Here is a 12,519-nt window from a genome sequence, read left to right on the forward strand (position 1 = left end):
CACCACTGGTGTCAGGATGTCTCAGGTTCGGTACCGTGGGCTAACTCAACAACTCACGGCGGATTTTTCAGCCCTCACTCAGCCGGCCCTGGTCCTGCAGCACCAACTCGATTCACTGGCCTCAGTGGTCCTCCAAAACAGGCGCAGGCTCAACTTGCTCACGGCCATGCAAGGGGGCCTCTGCCTCTCCTTACAGGAGGAATGTTGTTTCCATGCTAATGAGTCGGGGGTGGTCCAAGAAACTCTGGCCCAATTACAGGAACGAGTACATCGCCAGTGGGAAACACTCCAGCGGACAACTTGGTGGGATTCCCTCTCACAACGGTTCCCTTGGTTCGCCTCCCTCGTCGGCCCCCTCCTATTGCTTCTCCTCATAGTGGCATTTGGTCCTTGTATTCTTAATGCCCTTACTAGGTTTATCACTGCTCAAATTGCTAAAATCAGACCCCAGTTACTCCTTACTCACTATATCACCCCTTAGAAGATGAAGATGGTGCCCTCTAAAGTAGGTATTTGGAGGGGCATCAAAGGGGGGGGAATGATAAGGGAAATCTTTATCCTAAGATGGCCAACCGAGCCGGCGAGAGAGTCCCAGTCCTTGCCCCGGGGCTCTTCCGGGTTCTCCTCCCTGCTCTGCTTCCCGCGCCAATCCGGGGTCTTCTCCCTGCCCCGCTTTGCGCACGCGCCAGAAGTGCCGAGTGTGCGGAAGTAGAAGTATATAAATTTCCCCCTTTGTGCTCGGGGCTCAGACTTTTGGAGACCATGCTCCTTTGAGCCCACCGGCATTAAATAAACCTCCTGTCCTCCAAGATCTCCGGGTGTCGCTTGGTTCTTCCATCGGGCGATCCAGCCCAGGTTCCGTAACATACTGAGTCAACCAATTCAAATGCTAATCTTATCTGGAAACACCCTCACAGACACCCTCCAAAATAATGTTTAACCAGATAGCTGGGCATCTCTTGATCTAGTCACATAAAATTAAGCATTACAGTGGAGTAAGTGGTCTGGGGGTCAAAAGATGGTGCTCAGACAACAGGAGGCTTGAAGTTAAGATCTCAGAGGTGAGAACAGCCTGGGTGGCCCAGTCATTTTGGCGTTCAACTCTTGGTTTTGGCTCAGGTCATGATTTCAGGGTCGTGAGATCGAGTGCTGGAATGGGCTCTGCACTCAGTTTGGAGTCTGCTTGGGATTCTCTCTCCCTCTGCCCCCTCCTCCCCCCACACATGCACACAGTCCTTTTCTCTCTCAAATAAATAAATCTTTAAAAAAATATTTCGGAGGTGACACTATTACTAGTGATGACAGTGTCTTAGGATTTTAAGAGTGGGTAGTCAAGGGTGCCTGGGTGGCTCAGTTGGTTAAGCGACTGCCTTCGGCTCAGGTCATGATCCTGGAGTCCCTGGATCAAGTCCCGCATCGGGCTCCCTGCTCGGCAGGGAGTCTGCTTCTCCCTCTGACCCTCCCCCCTCTCATGTGCTCTCTCTCATTCTCTCTCAAATAAATAAATAAAATCTTTAAAAAAAAAAAAAGAGTGGGTAGTCAAGAGGGTTGAGAAAGTAAAGGGCAGGGTGGGTCATCTGCTGGGACACAGGGCCTGGATGAATCTTACAAGCTGCTTGCCTGGCAGCCATGTGGGCCACGATGGGGCCACCTGTCCTGCCATCTCCAAATCAGCCACCTTGAGATCCAACTTTTCCTCCTAATCTTCTGTGGGAAGGTGGAAGCTTGGCTAGACGACTAAGCCAAAGTGGCAGCATGCCTGGGCTTTGGGAGCAGGCAGAGTTCAAGGGGGCTGGCTCACTGGCCCCAAGAGGGCAGAAAGCGGGTCCTTGGGCCACATGGCATCTCCCCACAGCCCCTCAAATCTGCAGTGACCTTACTAAGCTCAAAAGTGGTGAGTATGCTGAATTCCTGATTGAAAATGGTGAAGGAGCTGAGCCGCATGGCTGGATTTAACACAAGGCCAAATGGCAGCACACACAGGTGTGGAAATTTACAAGAAGGGAAAAGCAGGAGAACCAAGGCCCAGCAACTTTCAGAAATCACCAGAAGGACTTGCCCAGCTGTCGATCCTGGAAGTGAGGAGCGTGTCCGGAGTAGCCACGCCTGTGACGGCTACAACCTCTCGTTTGTCCAAGGAGGGACCTGGGTCTCAGAGAGGTTAAATATTTGCCCAAGATTATTCACTTGCTAAAATGATAGAGGCAGGGTTTGAACCCAGGCCCACTGGACTCCAAACCTATGCTCTTTACCACTCTCTGGCAGCCAGAGAAGGGACATACTGGGTTCTGAAGGCTGAGTGGGAATTTTCCAGGGAAGAGGTGGGGAAGTGGTAGCAGGCAGAGGAGAGCACGGGTGAGCAGAGCCCAGAGGTGAGAGACCGTGCTGTGTGCAGGTCTCTTCTTTTTCTTTTTTTTAATCTTTCAAAAAATATTTATTGAGCAGCCGTATCTGCCAGGTCCTGGGATTGACACCGTCCCTGCCCTCATGGGCTTAGGTCCTTGCAGAGGCCCAGTGGAAAGCTTTGGGGTGGTAGAACGTTGGGGGAGCCCCAGAAGGAAGCAGCCAAGGGAGCTCACCGCTCCCCGAGCCTGGCAACGGTGGCATTGGCCAGCCTCCCTCTGGAGGTGGCAGGGACTCTCCTGGGCATCGGCCAGATGGCTGGGAGGCCCTGTGGCGGCAGGGGTGGTGGCCTGGACTGCAGGGAGAGGGTAGAGCCCAGAGGTGAGAGACGGTGCTGTGTGCAGGCTTCTGCAGAGGCCACACAAGATGACCAGCAGCTCCCCAACGCAATACACTTTCTCACCCCCAAGCAAGTGAGCTGTTTCCTCCCTCCAGAATTACTTCCCCTCAGTCTTTATCTCAAAGCTTTTTCTTATTCCTCAAAACTTATTTCAAGGGCCAATTCTTCCAGGAAACCCAGCTTTTTCCAGAGCGCTGGGCACTCGGCTGGAAAGTGTGAAGCTGCATTTCCCCTGCAGCTGAGAAAGGAGAGTGTGCGTCTCCCTGACTGAGCAGGACACACCCTCACTTCTGTGATTTTCCCGCCACAAACAGAGAACACGGTGGGGGTTGAGAGAAAACAAACCCAGATGGAAGAACATTCTACAGAATAAGTAGACTGTCAAGGTCAACGGAGGAACTGACCCAGGTTAAAGGAGATGAAGGGGTGTGACAAATAAATGCAGTTCATGACTCTGGAGTAGAATACCAGTGGCAAATTTTGAATAGGGTTTATAGGTTTTTGAGACGAGAACACCATTATATCAATATTCATTTTCTGATTTTCATCACTGACCTCTGATTATGTAAGAGAATGTCTTTATTTTTTTTGAAACTATCCACTTCAATGCTTGGAGGTAAAAGGGCATCATTTTGGCAGTTCTTCACAAGCGTCTCTGAGAAGTGTTGGTAGAATTCCAACATTTGGGGAAGCTTTATACCGTCTCTGCAACTTCTGTAATTCTTGAAACTATTGCAAAATAAAAAGGGTTTTACTGTTAGAGCTAAGAAGAAGGAAGAGAAAGCGAAGAAAGAGAAAGAGGAAAAGGAGGGGGGAGGGTTGGGAGAAGAGGGTGAAGAGGAGGAGGGGCAGGGGAAGGAGGAGGAGGTGGGAGAGAAGGAGGAGCAGCTCCTGCTCTGTTCCCTCTCAACACTTACACACCCCTGCAGGCTCACTTACAATGAGCTCCCACTCCTTAAACACACACCTTGAATGTTGCCTTTGTCACGAGGTCTCCAATCTGATAGGGCCTTCAAAACTTTCTGTTGTCTTCATTAAGCAACTTAGTTGCAGAAAACTATAGAGACCCAAACTGCTTCAAAAAGAGAAGAAAAGAAGGAGAAGAAAGAAGGAGGAGAAGGAGGAGAAGGAGGAGGAGGAGGAGGCGGAGGAGAAGGAGGAGAAGGAGGAGGAGGAGAAGGAGGAGAAGGAGGAGAAGGAGGAGAAGGAGAAGAAGGAGAAGGAGAAGGAGAAGAAGGAGAAGAAGGAGAAGAAGGAGGAGGAGAAGAAGGAGAAGGAGAAGGAGAAGAGGAAGAAGAAGAAGAAGAAGAAGAAGAAGAAGGAGAAGGAGAAGGAGAAGGAGAAGGAGAAGGAGAAGGAGAAGGAGAAGGAGAAGGAGAAGGAGGAGAAGGAGAAGGAGAAGGAGAAGAGGAAGAGGAAGAAGAAGAAGAAGAAGAAGAAGAAGAAGAAGAAGAAGAAGAAGAAGAAGAAGAAAGAAGAAGAAGAAGAAGAAGAAGAAGAAGAAGAAGAAGAAGAAGAAGAAGAAGAAGAAGAAGAAGAAGAAGAAGAAGAAGAAAGTGGAGGAGTTATGCACCAGCAGCCCTGCATTTCCCTCAGGTGGTCCAAGGGCACATGGTCCCCTCTCCGCCTGAGGCCACACCAGTGGCTTCCCTTCCCTTCAGCCTGGCATTGCTGTTAACCCATTTGATGTCTTCCTTGCTTCCAGAAAAACAGAGTTTCTGTCCTACCATCCAACTCCACAGAGAACATACCTGAAGTTGTATTTCCTGGGACTACGTTGGTTTCCTAAGTCACACCCACCAGGCTCCACCTTTAACCTCCTGTGGCTTAAATTTGCAAAATCTGATAATTGGATTATATCATCTGCAGGGTCTCTTCCAGCTCTGCAATCTGTGGTTCCGCAGCTCTTGGGAGATCAGACTGAGGAGACCCCAAAGCTGCCTGGCCTTCCAAGATTTGAAAACATTTTCAGTCAAGGCTGTGTTGGCAGCGCCCTTTTGTGGGAAGATCTGACACCTAACATAGCCAGGAAATTGAGTCTTTAGGAAATTACAAAATAAAAATAACAACAAAACCCTTAAATAATAATGATTGACATTGGATGGAGGGCGTGGATGCTGACCAGCAAACTGCATGAGTATGACCTCTCACCACCCTTCCAGCACCCCCATGCAGTGAGTGGTGCTACTTCTGCCATTTTAGAAGTCACTTGTCCAAAGTCACCCAGCTCCCAGAACTCAAGCAGCGGGATTCCAAGCTTTATCCAGAACCCAACATATGCTGCCAGATCAGAGGAAAATGTCTTTTTTTTTTTTTTTAAGATTTTATTCATTTATTTAAGAGAGAGAGAGCGAGCGAAAGGTGAGACAGATCACGGCGGGGCGGTGGTGGGCGGAGGGAGAAGCAGACTCGGGGCTGAGCAAGGACCCCGATGCGGGGCTGCATCCCAGGACCCTGACACATGACTCCAGCCAAAGGCAGATGCTTAAACTACTGAGCCACCCAGGCGCCCTGGAAAATGTCTTTAAATGGTTTCTACAATGGAAAACAACTTTAGGGATCGTCTAGCCACATTTCCCCAAATGGCCCACTATCTAGAGACAGTTTCACAGGCTGTGGTAATGTTGTGGGTGTATGTTGGTGGGGGTGAAGAGACAGAATGTTCCAAGATCAAACAAGTTGGACAAATACCGGGTTAAAGAAAATTTATGGTGATACATCTCCCTGCCTTCATTATGCTAATGTGGAAGAAAGAATGAGATAGAATAATGAGAAAGAAAGTGATAGAACTCCACATATATCCCCAGCTCATTATTTTCTCATTAGTTCCTCCACCTCAGAACACTTCGGGTCAGGTAGTTCATTGCTGTGGGAACGTTCCTGTGCATTGCAAGATGTTTAGCGGCATCCCTGGTCTCCGCCCACTAGATGCCTGTAGCACACCTCCCTTCCCCCCACATCGTGATAACCCAAAATGGCTCCAGACATTGCCAAATGTCACATGAGTGGCAAAAATGCACCTGGTGAATCGCCTGTTTAGGCCATAGAATTCTTTTCTTCATGGAGGAACTCAAAGGACTCAGGTTGCAGGAAACTCACTTCTGGAAACACCACTTTAGTTCACTTATGCTCACCTTGTAGCGGAGGAAATGAAGACCCAGGGAGGTGAGGTTACTTGCTCACATCAGTTATATAACTTGAGTGATGCACGTAAGAGCTATGTTTCCATAGGGGCTTCATCCCTATCCTAGCACCTCTTGGGTGACTCTGACAATGGGGGCTGGGGGGTGGAATATGGAGGCAGGCCTCACTCAGCTCAGCAAAGCCCTATCTTGGTCACTGTTCCGCAGATATTCAAATTCTCTAGCCCTGTTTTTTTCCTTTTTTTGATGCAGCTCATGGACCCAGGGCACTTAGACACTCATCAAAAGAAAGACCAGCTCATGGCTGACCCTGCGGTCAAGATCATACTGTAATGAATTTCTGTTTTCCAACCAAAAGCACTGGGAGGCTAAGTTCAGAGAGGATCCCTTTTCCTTAATCAATTTCTCTGAAGTCCCCTTTCCTTAAGGATTTCCCAACAATGGTAGTGTTGGGGGCCAAAGTTGACCTCTTGTGTCTCTTCTCCCTGAAGAACCTTTGGAATGGGGGCAGATTTCCACTTATTGAGGCTGATGTGATGTGGAATTAGGATCAGGGGTGTAAATGGTAGAGGGTCAGATGGAGTCTTAGAGAGCAAATGCTGTGCTTTCTAGAGTGTTCAAGCAGAGGCCAAATCCTAAGGTCAGGAGGACCCACAGGAGGGGAAGTTGGACTAGGTACAAATTTAGTACCCACCCTGCCTCTGCATGGGCTGGCCTATGGATCATTCTAGAAGCAGGGACACACCTTAGGCCTTTCTCAGTCCACTGCAGCCTTGGGTTTCAACCACCTCGATGTTAACTTTGGAAGACTAAAGAGATAGTCCGGGGCCAGTTGGCTTCCAGTCTGGGGCGATGCCCACTCGGTGCTCTGCAAAGCTGTTCTCACCCACCAAGTACACACACGGTGTTGACAATGTTAGGTGTCACCCCTACTGGGCTTGCCATGGGGCTGGCACTGCCCAGCAGGCTTTACACTTATAACTCGTTTCATCTCTACAACCTCCGGTGGCAGGCTCTGTTATTGTGCCCATTTACAGACGAGGAAACGGAGACACAAGAGTTCAGTAAGTTGCACAAGGTCACAGAACTAGTAAGTATCAGAGCCAGCTTTGAAATCCAGGTGGTCTGGATCCAGAGGCTCTCAAACTCTGCGCTACCCAGCCCCCCGACATGCCTGAAAGCACAGCTCTGAGAGCCCTGCCATTAAGGTGATAAAGACACTGTGGACTGGTCAGGAAACCTCCCAGGGCACGGTCTGTGATTGGTAACGACTGGAAAGACAGGAAAAACCAACTCTTCCTTTTAAAAAGGCCTTATGGGAAAATGACACGGTTAAAGCAGAATCTGATCAGCCACCTTCCTAAAGGGTGGTATTCTAGAGTGATAAAGACTGATCAGCGGCTTCTCTTCCCTTGCGGACGGACACCAAGGTGAGGGGGACAAGTAGGGGTTTGGTAGCCAGACCAGGCATCCGTCTTTGTTTGAGGCGCGTGGTGTGTGGAACGCAAAGCAATGCTGCCACCTGCTGGAGAAATGGATGATTTCCCTCGTCTTTCCTGAAAATTTAACAGCTGTGGAAATAAAGGAGAGAGATTTCAATCTCAACCCATCTCCGCATGTGTTGAGTTGGTGCCCACTTGTGATCATGGCCAAAGACATAATTTTGGTTCACCTCACATTAGAGCGTAAATATTTCTCCAGGTCTGTTGACGCTTGAAGAACAGACTTCCCTCAACCTCCACCGCCACCACTGACACTCCAGACATCATTCTCTCTCCCCTGGACTTCGAGCCACCTCCAGCTGATCACCTGCCACCATTTCCTCGCCTACACACGTCCTTCTCCAAGTGATCCCTTTCGACGGAGGGCAGAGCACATGCTCGCCTTCATGTAATCCCCCGGTGGGTTCCTGTCGCGCACAGAGAAAAATGCGGACTCTTCCCATGGCCTGGGCAGCCCTACACGATCTAGCTCCTGCCCGCTCTCTGATCGCTCCCTCGGTTCCTGCAGCCATGACCCTCTGTCTGTTTTTTGCACATGGAAGGCTCCTTTGCATCTGGGATCTTTTGTATTTGCCATTCTTTCTGCCAAAAGGATGCTCTGGACCCAAATTTGCAGTCTGTCAACTCTGTGTTACTTAAAACTTAGTATCAGTGTCACTTCCCCAGGGACATTTTTCTGGCCATTTATTTTAAAACATAAAACCTCAGTCTCTGCTGCATAATAGATATGTGATAAATATTAATTTCCTTCTTTTTACCAGACAGCACAGGCTCGGATGCCGTCGACACAAACAGAGCCATGAGCATAAAGAATTACTGTTTGCAGTCCTCACCTGCCCCCAGCTCTGAAGTTAGTACAGGACTGGGAGAGCACATCACCGGTTAGCAAAAGTTCACTGAGCTGGGAAGACCGAGGAAATCGTTACACGTGGGCGAGTTTGGCTTGTGTCCACCGCCCCCCCCCCCCCCCCCGTCCCAACACACACACCGACACACACGTTCATCCTTCCAGTTACCCACACCCTGGTCTGTTTATTAATAAGCCATTTCCTGTTGGAAACTGATAGAGAAGCTGTCCCCCAGAGCTTTCCACCTTCGGTGGTAAGGCAACGTGTTCTTGTTTGACCCTTGTGGACTCTGTAAGAAGCAGAGTACAGGGGAAAGACTTCAGATCTATAGTCAAGCCCTTCGCCAAAGGCATCTTTATGTGTCTGGCAATGGTATTTGCTCCATAAATGAGCTACTGAATGGCTTCGTTATTTTGTCTTTAATGTTGCAATTTGCTAAAGTGAATGGGATTGAGGATGAGATCAATGTAATACGGGTAGGGAGGTTGCAGAAGGGGACACTCCTCAAATGAGCAACTAGAAGCTTCTCTACCCCTGCCTGGGGTGGTGGCAGAAGTCTGTGAGTGGCAAGCTAGTGTGCAAGGGCACTCTGGACACCAGGTCTGGTGATCTAATGCCTCCACTCAGCGCCTCCCTACACCCCGGGTTCCTCTTCTTGCTGAAAGAACCTTGCAGACATGTCCGGGGGGAACTGGGGCCTCAGGCCTGCCACCAGGTCTCAGTTGGTTTAACAACAGCCAAACACGGCATAGAGAAACCCTCAGTCACGAGCCTTCTGGGCTCATCTCCAAAAGGGGATGAAGTTGAGAATGACAGTGTCTCATCTGTCAACATCTTTATAAGCACGCTTCCTGAAACCGAACACTGAAGGATCTCTATCTTTAAATAAACCATTTCCCCAACTGGTGTGAAAGGAGAAATGGCCCTTTTCACTCCACCAGAAACTAAAATAGTGCTTTTGTGAGGGACGTCGCCGCAGGTAGACTGAAAACATAATTGGGAAACCTCAGTGTAAAACAGAAAAACCACCTCTTCTGCTTCCACACTTAGGGGCAGTTCTTAGTCAAGAGGACTAAGAATCCAAGGAATTAGCCATAGAGCTTAGATCCATTCTGCACTTTCCTCTGCACTTTCCAGGCCTCTGCCTGAGTCTCCAGGCTTCTCGGTCCCAGGGCTGCCCCTACCACCCTTATCTTGCTGTGTTCCTGCCTCCCAGCTGCTGCTGACTGCCTGAGCACCCCCTGCCTGTGGTCACTGTGTGCCCTGCCCTGTGCCTTCCTCTGGCTCTGTCCCTCCCCACAGGTGATGGAACAAAGCCTCTGCCCCTCCCCTTTCAGACGGTGCTCGGGGCACCCCCAAATTGCATGCCCTGTGGCCCCAGACCACTTACAGAGGACAGTCAGGACCTTGCCCATGGTCCAGTCTCTTGAAGGCGAACTGTGTTGTCCCCACCAGACCAGGGAGCAGCAACCTGTGGGATGGAGCCAGAGAGGGCAAGGGAAAGAGGCCAGGCCTCAGCACCAAGGAGTGGGATGTTCTGAATTCGAACCTGCCTTCCCCGGGTCCTGATGAAGAGCAATTCATCACGGTAGGAGGATAAAAGAAATCTTGTGTAATTTTTACATATTTAACTATCTGGTGTATGGGCCTGCATTTGCTTTTTGGTATGGGTTCTGCAAAGTTCGTGGGGGCCTTTCCCCTCCTACCTCCCGCCCAACTGCCTCGATTTTCAACATATTGCCCGTGGCCACAGTGTCTCCTGCGTGCCCCCCATTCCTACCCCGGCTGGGGCTCGGGGCAGCCGCATGAGGCCGAGGTGAGCCAGCGCCCCATAGGATCCTCTCTGTATTTGAAATGTTGATATTTTGTTCATCATGAGTTTTTTGACATTAATTTTTAAAAAATATTGCACAAAACATGATTTCTCTTGACTCTTGAGTTTTCAGGTTCCCCCGAAGTTTATGCCTGAGAACGAGTGCCTCGTTCCCCTCCCGCCAGTTCTTCCCCGCCTTTTCAAGCATCTTTCCCTTCTCATTTCTTCCATGGCAGCCCTGGCTCAGAGCCTCATCTCATCAGCTGGGCAGCCTACAGTTCCCGGCTCCCATCCATCCTCAACCTGGACCCAGCATTATCTTCCTGTGTAGAGGTTGAGTTGTGAGCCTCTCTCTCCCCAAATCCTTCAAAGCTTCCTGCCTCCTTCCTGCCTCACTAGGCTCCACGTTCTAGGTCCTGCTAACCTTTCTGGCTTCCTCCCCGACCAAATCCCTCAGTTCTATGCTCGTCTACGCGCCCTTCCCCAGAGAAGCCTGCGGTCTGCCTCACTGCCTCTGGGCTGCCCTTCCTCACTTGGGGCCTCTTCCCTCCCTTGCCTTCACTGTGGAGTCTGGCTGAGCCTTCAAGGATCAGTTTCCATGAGCTCTCATGGTGGTGTCCCAAGTGGATCCTGCCACTCCTTCAGTGTTTCAACTAAACCTGCCTCTCCGACTTCTATTTACTTTACTTGCCACCCTGCCCCTGCCTGCCTCCCTAGGGGTGACTGTGGGCACCTTGTCCCGTGAGTCTGAGCCTTGTTCCCCATGCCCGGGGCTGGGTGGCGGCACTGAGGACACTTTGGCCTGCCCTCAACCTCCGGCTCCAGTTTATACTTTGACCCATATTCTGCTTATTCCTTCATGGCCTTTGTAATGGGTCTTTCTCCACAGCAACATGGATCTTCTCCTCTGCCTGATGGGTGTCCAGTGATGCCTCAGACTTGATCTGAAGTTGGAGCCTTAGGCTGACACTCTAAGCACCTAGAGCAAAGGTCTATGAAAGTAACCTCCTTTGTCCAGAACCAAAGTTATTCCATAGGACACCACAACACCTTCTATTTGGCAGTCTCTCTCCCCCTCTGAGGTCCTCCACAGGGACCTGGGATGGGGCAGGGCTGCTAGAATCTGTCCCCGTTACACGCAGACGCCCATGAGTGTGGCCAGCAGCGAGCACCCTGTGTAGGCAACGAGGGAAAGGAGGGGCCTTTTTAATGCTCACAATCGATGCCCCCCTCGAGATTGGTCTGAAGGTATACTCCAATTTCTGTGAAATCTGAACATCAAGATGGATTCATTTGCTTTTTAATGTGAAGTAATAGCCACTTCCCCAGCCACCCCCACAATGATTCAAAGCAGCACCTTCCAAGCTCATGGCTACCCCCACTCCCCGAGGGGGGCGGCTCTCCCCGCTGCTCGAGGACGGGAGTAGGAGAGGCGGCGGTAGCCTCAGTCGCCATTGCTCTGTGTGTGGGGATCTCTACCCGTACAGACGCCCACAGATCGAGAGATGGTATAGTTTCCGTGCCGTTGTTACCGTTCAGAGTCCATTTTCTGTGTCTTGATGCCTGAAGGTAAGAGATCGAGAACACGGAGGATGCCAGGAACCGTGCCACTCACTCACCATTTAGCCCTCCTGATGACCCCGAATATTGGTGCATTGGTCTCCCAGGCCTGTGGCAACAGATGACCGCAAACCGAGGGGGTTAAAACAACGGACATTTTTTCTCTCACCATTCTGGAAGTTAGAAGTCCAAAGCCAAGGTGTCCACAGGGTTGGTTCCTTCTTGAGGCCGCGAGGGAGACTGCTCCACGCCTCCCTTCTAACATCTGCTGCTTGCCTGCAGTACCCCGTGTTCCTTGGCTTTTGGACACATGGCCCCAGGGTCTGTCTCCTTCACATGGCATTCTCCCTGTGATTTCTGTGTCTGTGTCTCTGTCCGAATTTCCCTTTCCTTATAAGAACACCAGTCATTATATCAGGATCCATCCCAACCCAGTATGACCTCATCGTAATTACATCGTCAAAGACCTATTTCCAAATAAGGTCACATTCACAGGTACCTAGAGTGAGAACTTCAACATTTTTTTTTTTGGCAGAGGGATACAATTCAACCCACAATAGTAGGTATTGTTCTAATCTGCATACTAAACAGAGACACAGAGTAACTTACTCAGAGATACACAGAAAATAGGTGGTACGACTCAGTTTTTAATTTGTCTAGACCTAAGTATTACCACTTGATAATTGCTTGTACCAGGCCCTCTGCTGGGTGCTTCATTTTCATGTCTAATCTTCATTTCAACTGCATATATTTATTATCCCCCATTTTATAAAGAGAGGCATGGAGCGTTTAAGTAGCTTGCCCAGAGTCACACGAATACGAAGTGGCAGATCTGGGAATGCATCCAATAATTCTCTCCCAGGTCAACCCACCAGCACATCTCCGAGAGGCCTCACCCGTCCTCGCTCCA

Source organism: Mirounga angustirostris, unplaced genomic scaffold (assembly GCF_029215605.1).
Source record: "Mirounga angustirostris isolate CCGP_5_RB_7025 unplaced genomic scaffold, mMirAng1.0.hap1 SCAF_3, whole genome shotgun sequence".
NCBI classification, from domain to species: Eukaryota; Metazoa; Chordata; class Mammalia; order Carnivora; family Phocidae; genus Mirounga; species Mirounga angustirostris.